Genomic DNA, 11,661 nt, shown 5'->3' with positions numbered 1-11,661 from the left:
CTGTGCTTCGCAACGGGAGAGGCCACAGCAGTGAGAGGCCCACGTACCGAAAAAAAAAAAAAAAAAAAAAAAATATATATATATATATATATATATACGTGTTTTGAGTTAGTAACTGATCATAAGGCTTTATTCTTTGTAAATATTCTTTAAAAATAGAAAAATTACATGCTTAAGATGTTACCATCAAATTACTAGTGGTAATTACAGTTGTTTTTCTTTTTTTAAAAAGGTGCTTTCAAAGGCAGTACTCTTTTTATTTTATTTCATTTTATTTATTTATTTATTTTTGGCTGTGTTGGGTCTTTGTTGTTGCATACAGGCTTTCTCTAGCTGCTGCGAGCAAGGGCTACTCTTCATTGCAGTGCACAGGCTTCTCATTGCGGTGGCTTCTCTTGTTGCAGAGCACAGGCTGTAGGCACGTGGGCTTCAGTAGCTGCAGCACGCAGGCTCAGTAGTTGTGCCTCTCGGGCTCTAGAGCACATATTCAGCAGTTGTGGTGCACGGGCTTAGTTGCTCCTCGGCATGTGGGATCTTCCCGGACCAGGGCTCAAACCCGTGCCCCTGCATTGGCAGACAGATTCTTAACCACTGTGCCACGAGGGAAGTCCCTAATTACAGTTTAATAGCATCCTAATTTCAAACGATAGGAGAAACAATAAATTTGCATCTAATTCTCCTAGATTATCTACTAAGGCATAATTTAACTGATCATTACTGGAGGTGCTATGGCCCATCAAAGTTGTCCTGCTTTTGAGTCCAATGGGTCTTTTATTTCCACCTTATCAGTCGTCGGAAATGGGTAGGGCCCAGAAGGCTATGACCTTAGGTGAGGTCAGCTCACCTCGGCAGTTCACCTCAGCAACTGAGGCAATTTCTGAAGGTCATCTGCTCACAGTATTCCAGTAGTGTTACTGAGTCCAAGCTCATTCTGCTTGCCCCACGACAGGCCGATAAATCGGGAGGTGAGGTGTTGGTACAAGGTAGAGCGACTTTATTCAGAAAGCCGGGAGTCCGAGAAGATGGCAGACTAGAGTCCTAGAGAACCATCTTCCCAGGGTCTGGATGCTAGTTTCTTTTATAGAACAGAGAGGGGGTTGGTGAGGAGGTAAAGTAAAAAAGGCCATAAGTTTTGCAAATGTCTCCTGGTTTTGCCAGACTCAGGGAGGGGATGTGTTAATTTCTTCTTTCCTGCAGCCATTCACAGGTGAGCTGGGTCAGGATGTTCCTTGTGAGCTGAACAAAGGTATTTTAGTTTAACGTTCAGGCAGAGCGGCAAGGTTCCCTGAGACAGGCCATTATGTATGTTTATAGCTAGAGCCAACATCCTTTTAGTGATTAACTCGCAACAAAAGCAACAGAAAGCAAAGAAACAGATCTAATATGGAATCGGATTTATTCTTCTCTATTCCAGTAGCTAAGGTGATGAAGGAGAACCTAGGGCACAGCCCAGGTCCACAGCAGTCCACCCCTAGCACTGCCGAGATCCACTTCCTCACATACATACAGGGAGCAGCTTTTCTAGGATTCTGGGGATCTCTCTTCCTAAGGGAAGCTTGGGTGAGGAAATGAAGTGGGAAGAACTATGTTCCCAACCACTGCAACTGATATGGTCTCCCTCCTCCATTATCCACTGTAGATTTCCTTTCTCTTTAGCTGGCACCTCTGCTTGTCTCGGAGGCTTCCTGGTGACATGATTTGGAAATTCGTCCTCAAAGAGCCTAAAGCCCTGATCACCATGATCTTCTCAAGGCAGGATTACTATACTGGTCTATTTTCCATCAAAACTGGGCAAGAGAGTGCCAAGTGGCACCTAAGTGGATCACCTGAGTTTGATCCACTGGTATGGGAGGCTACATAACATCATATTCAGTCAGAGTCCCATGTTCCACAAAGGAGATGAAGGAATCAGCCCATGACCATGAGCTCTGCTGGTACTTAACAGAGTGCCTGGCACCAGGAAAGCTCTTGTCATCCTCAGCAAATGTGTGAGGGAGGAAAAGGAGCCTACTATGCAGATGAAATTGCTTAGGGGTATGTGTGTATGTGTTTTGTTTGAGCTGAAGCATAGTAGGTGCTCAGTAAATATGAATTTAATGAACTGTAAATACACAGTTTTTACATTTTGCAAAATACATTTTGCAAAATAAGGTATTTTTAATCATTAACATTCTCCTTGCTATCCCCAAACAGCATAAGAGCAGCTAACCTCCAACCATGAAGGAAGATGACTCCATATTAAAGGATACAGATTTTTTTCTATTTCCATGATATTCCATTATATATTTTATTTCTATATTTCTATTGTGTTAATCCTTTATAGGGTTTCTAACCATCCTATATTGCCACTCCAGGCTCCTATCTTCAGGCTGGAGAAAAGGCTGATTACTATTCCTCCTTTATGTGTCACAAATGAAAAAAATACTGTGAAAACAATAGTAGTATGGACAGGATAATTAGTTACTTTATTACTAACTCAGGTGGCAGCTCAGGTAAGTCTCTTAATCTGTGACCTCTGTTATATAAAAAGCAGGCAGTGGATCTCAGCTCCTTTCCATTCTAACAGATGTTTGTTGACGGTTTTTTCATTTAATGGGGAAGTGCATCTGTAGCCTCCACAAAAAAAAAAAAAAAAAGCGTCTCGGTCGCTGCCACTAGAGGGCGCCACAGCCTAAGACCTGAGATGAGGTTGCCGCTAAGGCCACTGCACTGCAGCTGCAGTGAGATACCGCATTGTATTGAAATACATTTTTTGCTGTATTGTAGCGTAATGTATTGCATTGAATTGCATTAGATTAAGTTGTGTCATATGATATGGATTTATATGGTATTTAATTGAATTGCCTTAGAGAAACTGTTCTCTATTTGCTACTACATTTTTATTTTTTTTATTTTTATTTATTTATTTATTTATTTTTTACGGTACGCGGGCCTCTCACTACTGTGGCCTCTCCCGTTGCGGAGCACAGGCTCCGGACGCGCAGGCTCAGTGGCCATGGCTCACGGGCCCAGCCGCTCCGCGGCATGTGGGATCCTCCCAGAACAGGGCGCGAACCCGGTTCCCCTGCATCGGCAGGCGGATGCGCAACCACTGCGCCACCAGGGAAGCCCATGCTACTACATTTTTAAATTGATGCCTATAATTCGTGCCCATAATTGTCATTTTCTTAAATCACAGTGGCTAAATTGAAGCACAATAAAGCATAATTCATCTCAAGAAATCTTCACCAGACTCACTTAGAAAGAGGCAGAATGTTCTAGTTGGAAGGGCGTGGGTGATCCAATCTATCTTGTGAACCATTGCCTCTTCAAAGCCTAGAACACTGCTTGCACACAGTAGGCTCTTAAGAACATATTTCAATGAATTAGACACAGTTCTATTCCATGTATGCTATTATTGGGGTGAACTTGGGCAAATTATTTAATCCAGTATTTTTTAGAGTGGGTCCACTGATTAGCCATACTTGAATCAACTGGGTGTTTATTTAAATTGTTATTTCTTAAACTACCTTAGACCTAATACATTAGCACTCCTCTGAGTTGCTGGTGGTGGTCGTGGGAAATCTGCCTTTTTAATAAGCATCCCATGTGTAGTTGAAGTTTCAGAACCACTGGCTTCATCCACTTCTGGTCTCAATTCCCCCCCCTCCCATATTCATCTGAGGAATTAATCAATTAACTAACTCACTTCTTTGATGCAAATATGTCTATGGAGTCATCACCACTTGTAAGAGATAGAAAATGTCAGGCCTCACAGCTGCAGAAGCAGAGCACAGACAGGGAAGAGTGAGACTTGGGCTTTAAGTGAGTCTGGTGAAGATTTCTTGAGATGAATTATGCTTTATTATTATGCTCTTAGCCCCTGCCTTGCTCAGCCACAAGCAGGAGGCCTGGCTGCGAAGAATAGGGAGCACAGGGTCCAGCAGGGATGGTGGAGGAGGGGTTTGTATACAGCCTTGAAAAAGAGAAGCAGCAAACGGCGGTCAATGCTCTGCTGTATTCCAAAGCCTGATCCCTGACCAGCAGCAGAGCATCACTTGGGAACTTGTTAAAAAATGCAAGTTCTTGGATTTCAATAAGGACTGACAATCAGAAACCCTGGGACGGACACCCAGGAGTGTAAGTTCTAATAAGTCCTCAGGTGATTCTGATGCATACTAAGTTTTGCGAACCAGTGCTCTGTCTGTATGCAGTGCCCCCAGGGCCAGCTGAACCTGGGGCACCTGAGTCCCTACCTGATTCCCCAGCTGAACCCTGGGCCCCTGCTGACCCACATAGGCAGTGGCCTCCATGCACAGTGGCCTCAAGGTCGCCCTTTTCCTTCACGGATCAAACAGGGTGTTTAGCAAGAGGACCCTCTTGGAAAATCTCACAGTCCCTTAAATAAGTATTAATATTGGCATATTAATTCATCTGTTAATTTTATCAATCAACAAATAATTTTTAGTGTCTACTGTATTCCAGGCACAACTGTACCACTCAGATTATAGTAGGGAACTGAAGAGATGAAAAGCTCTGTCCTCATGGAGTTTATAGTCAAGTGAAAGGAGACGAACAGTACACAATGGCAAAAGTGAAGCAGTAAGCGCTGTGGAGTCCTCACTGCTCACCACAGCACTATTCACAGTTGCCAGGACATGGAAGCAACCTAAGTGTCCATCAGCAGATGAATGGATAAAGAAGATGTGGCACATATATACAATGGAATATTACTCAGTCATAAAAAGAATGAAATAATGCCATTTGCAGCAACATGGATGGACCTAGTGATTATCATACTAAGTAATTCATACAGAGAAAGACAATTATCATATGATATCTCTTCTATGTGGAATCTAAAATATGATACAAATGAATTTATTTACAAAACAGAAACAGACTCACAGACACAGAAAACAAACCTATGGTTACCAAAGCGGAAAGTGAGGAGAGGGATAAGTGAGGAGTTTGGAATTAACAGATACACACTATTATATATAAAATAGATAAACAACAAGGACCTACTGTACAGCACAGGGAACTATATTCAATATCTTGTAATAACCCATGGAAACGAATCTGAAAACTATACATATACATATCTATACACATATATATTTGAATCACTTTGCGGTACACCTGAAACTAACACATTGTAAATCAACTCTACCTCAATAAATAAATAAATAAATAAACTAAATTTTAAAAATAAGTTCTATGGAGGAACTAAAGCAGGGAAGGGGGATGGGTGGTGCCAGGGCGGGGGTAGGCATGCAGTTTTAAGTGGGGAATCTCTATGGAGGTGACAATTCAGCATAAACTCAAGATAAGCCATGTGCATGTCTTCTCTAGGAGGGATGTGTGTCAGGTAGAGGACGCAGCAATTGCAAGCACCCTGAGGAGGATCCAGAGGCCAGTATGTCTAGAAAAAAGAGGGCTGGGTTGCACTGGTGTATACATTTGTCAAAGGTCATCGAATGGAACATTTAAGATTTGTGCATTTCATTATACCTAAAAAAAAGGAACAATTTTGGTTTATACAGCTATATTGAACTCTAGTTAATAATGCTAATGATATTCACACAAAGGTGTCTGGGGGTAAACAAACTGATTTCTTATAAAAATAAATTAATAAAATAAAATATATTTTAAAATAAAATATAATATAATTTATTATAAAATAAAATATAATTTATTTTAAATGGATCAAAACGTAACATGATGATGTAAAATGGATAGATAGAAGGATGGATACATAGATATATAATTTAAAAAACAAGTATAGGAAAGTGTTCATTGTTGAATCCATGGGGTGAGTATATAGTATTCACTGTAAAAGTCATTCTACTTTTCTGTATATTTGAAATTTTTTATAATAAACTGATCAGTCCAGGTTTTCCTACCCCAGCACAGGTTGCCATGGAGAGTTCTGCTCGTGGGTTTCTGTTCCAGCAAGTTGTGATTCTCTGTACATGCCTGTTGGTCTAGTCAATTTGGGGGAAGTGGTTTGATTGTGACCTCACTTCTCTTACAGATCTAAGAAGAGATGTTGCATTTTCAGTCTGTTCAGCATTTTATTTGTTAGGACAGAGTGGTGACTTCCAAGCTCCTTACATGCTAGATCAGAAGCCAGAAATCTCTATTTTATTACTTAGATTTGTGACTGAGGCCATGAAGAGTAGGCCTGCTGGTGGCAGCTGAAGGGCTGCCTTCATAGGGGGACTCTATGAGACTTTGGACATGAACAGTACAATTGGGGCCTGGTGCCAGTGTGGCGGAGAGCAGGAACATCTCTTGTATATCTGTTGACATATGCACCACTTTGGCCCTTCCACAGGGACAGTGTTGGAAACCTCAGGATAAAATACTCAGGCTTGGGCATCCGACGCTTCACAAAGAAACCCAGCAGCAGTGGAAGTGGAGTGGCCTCAAATGGTTGTAGATAGGGGTCAAGTTGAAGAAAATGGAGAACTGAGTTGTGATCCCTAGAGAAAGCTAGAAGCCCTGAGGAGGGATATTGTCAGGGCCGAGTTCTGGTGCTGTGTCGGTAGAGAACAAATGGTAGTGAAATATGGGGTTATACTTACCCCAGGTTGAGCCACATTTCACCCTCACGAGTGTTCACCTCTCCTTTTACAGAGGTTTCTGGGTTAAGACAAATGATTAGAGCAAAGAGAGTGAGGAACACAGCAACTCTCAGTGGCAGCAAAGAAAATGTGTTGAAGTCTGCAGTGTAACAATCCACGCATAGGTCAGATAGCAGCAAGTGTAGAAAGGGAAACTGGTAATGTGTGTCCTGCAAGTGCAGCCTCAGTATCACTGAACACCGGTGTCTGCAGTCTCAAGTTCGCCAGCTTTATAAAAAATGGCAAAGAAACCAGACTCAAAGTAAGAGATTGGCAGGAAAAAGGGCACCCTCTGGCTATAACATTGCGATGGAAATGTGAGCCTCTGAGGTTCAGGTTCCAGGAAGCTGTACCAATAGGAGCCTGAAGTTAGGAAAGCCAACCTACTGCTTCTGATGACAGCTGATGTGGAGTTAGAGAGGTGCTGATGGGTTAGCTAATCCCTTTTTGTTCATTCAAAGCCTGGAGATACATCTTGAGTCCCAACCTACAAGAGCTCAGCCTTCTGCAAGCAAAGGTGGCCATGGGACCTTGGGCCATGGGTCTGGATGCAGGAAGCTAAACTGTGTGCAAAACGAGGCAACGGGTTCTCAACTCCCATCCCTGCTATCTAGCTCTTTACCTTTTCCCCAGGCTTTAATTATGCTGGGGTGGGTGTCAGGGGATGGGGCAGCCGGGAAGATTGATGTGGATTGATGGTCACACGTGAAATTTGGAGGAGGAAGAAGATCTGCTCCCCAAATAACCCTCCCACTCTTCTTTCTCCCTCATGCACTGACTATTGAGAAACAACACTAGTCCCTAGAAAGATGCTGTCGAAATTAAAACTCTTCCGCGGGACTTCCCTGGCGGTCCAGTGGTTAAGCCTCCGCGCTTCCGGTACAGGAGGCGCGGGTTTGATCCCTGGTTGGGGAGCTAAGATCCTACATGCAGCGTGACGCCGGCAAAAAAAAAAAAAAATTTCTTCCCTTTGTCTATTGCCCTTAATAGCTGCAGCATTTGAAAACTCATTAAATTCAAAGCCTTTTCAATTATATACAACACGCTAAGAAGTTTATACACATCTTGATACCAAGATCATGAAAACCTTATGTGGGCGTGTTTATTCATATTTATATACGTACATAGGTGTGCATGTGTATATGTTAGAAGGGGGGAGGGGCAAAACTGGCAACTTCTTCAGGCATTAAAATAATAGCTAACACTTACACATATGCTTACTCTGTGCCAGGAGCTGTTCTAAAGCCTTTGCACATTCACTCTGCTTACTCATTTAATCCTCACAACAACCATATGAAGCAGATATTACTGTTTTCATCACTATCCCTATCCTACAGATAGGGAAAAAGGACACAGAGAAGTCAAGGGTGGAGACAGGATTTGGATCCATGTTATTTGCGCTACAGGCTCTGGGCTATAGGGGCTGTCATCCTGGGGTCCATTTAAAAGGCTGGATGGGTGAGTCTTCCTAATTCTACAATTCAATTCAATTCCACTCTTACTGCTAAAAGAGATTTTCTACAGTTGTTTCCTTGTTCAGACCTTTGCTTGCAGGAACATGTTGGGAGATTAGAACCTTTGCCTGTAGGATAGAAAATGACAGATTAGGGGAACGGAATGTCACATTTCCAGACATGTCTGGGGAAAAAAGATTTAGAACATTGAGCTTGTTTGACCTCTTCCCTCCCTCATTTCTACCATGCCTTTTAGACATTCCTCTTCTCACTGACAGGCATCTTACATAGTCCAAGACCAAAAGAAAACACCCCACTTTCTCCCTAAACTACAGATCTGCTGGGCAAAGCAGGGACTGAGACACATTTGTCTGCCAGTAGCCCATCATAAAGGTCAAGCACAAATAAATGTTAAAGACAAGGTTGATTTGACTTATGTGATTCAAGAAATGTTTTCATCTCTGCAGCAATTATGTTATAATAATTGTAGCCACTATTGGTTGGGCATTATCTTAGGCTCTCACTAATCCATAAGATAGCCCTCTACAGTATTAGTTCCAGTTTATAGACAAAGAAACTGAGGCTTCTGCATTCTCCTTGACTGTCTTCACTCCATCTACCTTTGATTTTTCTGTCTTTTAATTTTCCCTGCTCCTCCTGCTCCAGATCTTTTGCACATGCTGTTCCTTCTAAATATAATACTCTTCCCCAACCTCCTTTAAATTATGATACAGTTTAGAACTTATCTAAGAGTATAATTATACATTCATTAGTGTCAGTTTTAAATAATGTCTGTCTCCCACTTGATACTCTGAGGCCCACGAGAGCAGGGATTAACAGGTGCCTTTATTCACCATCATATCATCAGAAATTAGTGCAATACCAGAGACATGATAGGGACTCAATAGTAGAGGTTGCACTAATTAGTTTGCTCAAATTGGCAGAGCTAAGAGTCAAGCCTACTTCTGCCTCTGTGTGTTGCCTCCAACATATTCATGACATTTCACAAAAAGAAATCAACCTTAAATTAATAACCTAAAAAGAGGTGTCAAGGAAAAGGAGCTGGGCAAACAGTGGCACAACCACAATTGCAAAACATAGGTCTTGGGCTGAATGACATTGCAAAGCCTTCAACTTCTGAGTTCATGGAGAACCCCTGTCCTTTCTACCTGACTTCTCTCATAGTTACCTCTCCATTTGTCTATCTAGCAATCTGTGGCTTTGGTTCACACCACTCTTCCTACTCTTTCCTTGTCCCAGATTAATTTCTGTTGCCTTCAGCCTAAGTTTGTCACTAGATATAGATATAGATATATACATACATATACCTATAGACATTATATGTCTATGCTTTCAGAAAGTATTAAAATGGATACTTGAGTCACACTGGAAAACCAAAAATTTCAAATTAAATTTTTTTCATTGGCCACAGCCTACTTTCATTTTTCATGTAGCTCCATCCTTCCATTATAACTCATAACTTCAGTCTTGGAAGCATCACTTTTGAGATCTTTGCCCTCTCCTGTTCACACCTCCGTAAATAGCAATAACAGCTCCTATTCATTGAGCAACTATTATGTGAAAGGCACATGGTGTTTCACTTACCTCTCCTTATATAATATGACTGCATCTGAGGTCTCTATCAAGGTTCTCATGTCACAGATGAGGAAACTAGGGCTCCAAGAGTTTAGCTGCCCAAGGCACAAACCCAGTATGAAGCAAGACCAGAATTAAAATCACATCTGATCACAGTGTCTCTGTTCATTCTGCCAAACTGCAAAATGGCCAGAACATTTAACTCAATTTAAAAGAAGTAATAAGGTGGAAGCGTGCGCTTGGATCCTTAGGCACCACTTTCCGCTTCGCGAGTAGAACCTGGGTACAGAATCTCACCATCCTTTGCCTGATTTCATCAAACAAGCCTTCTGACAGGTCTCCAATCCTCTAGCTTTCTCCTGGCTTCAGTCTCTCTTCTCCAGGATGACCCAGCCATGGAGCTGAAAGGATCTTGGTGTTCTGGCCAGGTGTCAGGCCTGAGTCTCTAAGGTGGGAGAGCTGAGTTCAGGACACTGGTCCACCAGAGACGTCCTGACCCCTCATAATACCAATCAGCAAAAGGTCTCCCAGAGATCTCCATCTCAAAGCTAAGACCCAGCTCCACTCAATGACCAGCAGGCTCTAGTGCTGGACACCCCATGCCAAACAACTAGCAAGACAGGAACACAACCCCATCCCTTAGCAGAGAGGCTGCCTAAAATCATAATAAGTTCACAGACACACAACCGGACACGGTCCTGCCCACCAGAAAGACAAGATCCAAACTCATCCATGAGAACACAGGAATCAGTCCCCTCCACCAAGAAGCCTACACAACTCACTGAACCAACCTCAGCCACTGGGGGCAGAAACCAAAAACAATGAGAACCACAAACCTGCATCCTGTGAAAAGGAGACCCCAAACACAGTAAGGTAAGCAAAATGAGAAGACACAGAAATACACAGCAGATGAAGGAGCAAGGTAAAAACCCACCAGACCAAACAAATGAATTGGAAATACGCAGTCTACCTGAAAAAGAATTCACAGTAATGATAGTAAAGATGATCCAAAATCTTGGAAATACAGTGGAGAAAATGCAAGGAACGTTTAACAAAGACCTAGAAGAACTAAAGATCAAACAAACAATGATGAACAACACAATAAATGAAATTTAAAATTCTCTAGAAAGAATCAATAGAAGAATAACTGAGGCAGAAGAACAGGTAAGTGACCTAGAAGATAAAATAGTGGAAATAACTACCGCAGAGCAGAATAAAGAAAAAAGAATGAAAATAATTGAGGACAGTATAAGAGACCTCTGGGACAACATTAAAAACACCAGCATTCGAATTATAGGGGTCCCAGAGAAGAAGAGAAAAAGAAAGGGACTGAGAAAATATTTGAAGAGATTATAGTTGAAAACTTCCTAAATATGGGAAAGGAAATAGTCAATCAAGTCCAGGAAGAGCAGAGTCCCATACAGGATAAATCCAAGGAGAAACATGCCAAGACACACATTAATCAAACTATCAGAAATTAAATACAGAGCTTCCCTGGTGGCACAGTTGTTGAGAGTCCGCCTGCCGATGCAGGGGACACAGGTTTGTGCCCCGGTCTGGGAAGATCCCACATGCTGCAGAGCAGCTAGGCCCGTGAGCCATGGCCACTGAGCCTGCGCATCTGGCCACTGAGCCTGCGCATCTGGAGCCTGTGCTCTGCAACGGGAGAGGCCACAACAGTGAGAGGCCCACGTACTACAAAAAGAAAAAAAAAATTAAATACAAAAAAAGAATATTAAAAGCAGCAAGGGAAAAGCAACAAATAACATACAAGGGAATCCCATAAGGTTAACAGCTGATCTTTCAGCAGAAACTCTGCAAGCCAGAAGGGAATAGCAGAACATATTTAAAGAGATGAAAGTGAAAAACCTACAACCAAGATTACTCTACCCAGCAAGGATCTCATTCAGATTTGATGGAGAAATTAAAAGCTTTACAGGCAAGCAAAAGCTAAGAGCATTCAGCACCATCAAACCAGCTTTACAACAAATGCTAAAGGAACTTCT

Source organism: Physeter macrocephalus, chromosome 7, assembly GCF_002837175.3.
Source record: "Physeter macrocephalus isolate SW-GA chromosome 7, ASM283717v5, whole genome shotgun sequence".
Classification (NCBI taxonomy): domain Eukaryota; kingdom Metazoa; phylum Chordata; class Mammalia; order Artiodactyla; family Physeteridae; genus Physeter; species Physeter macrocephalus.
The sequence above is the reverse complement of the archived record's forward strand: the minus strand, read 5'-3'. Positions refer to the sequence as shown.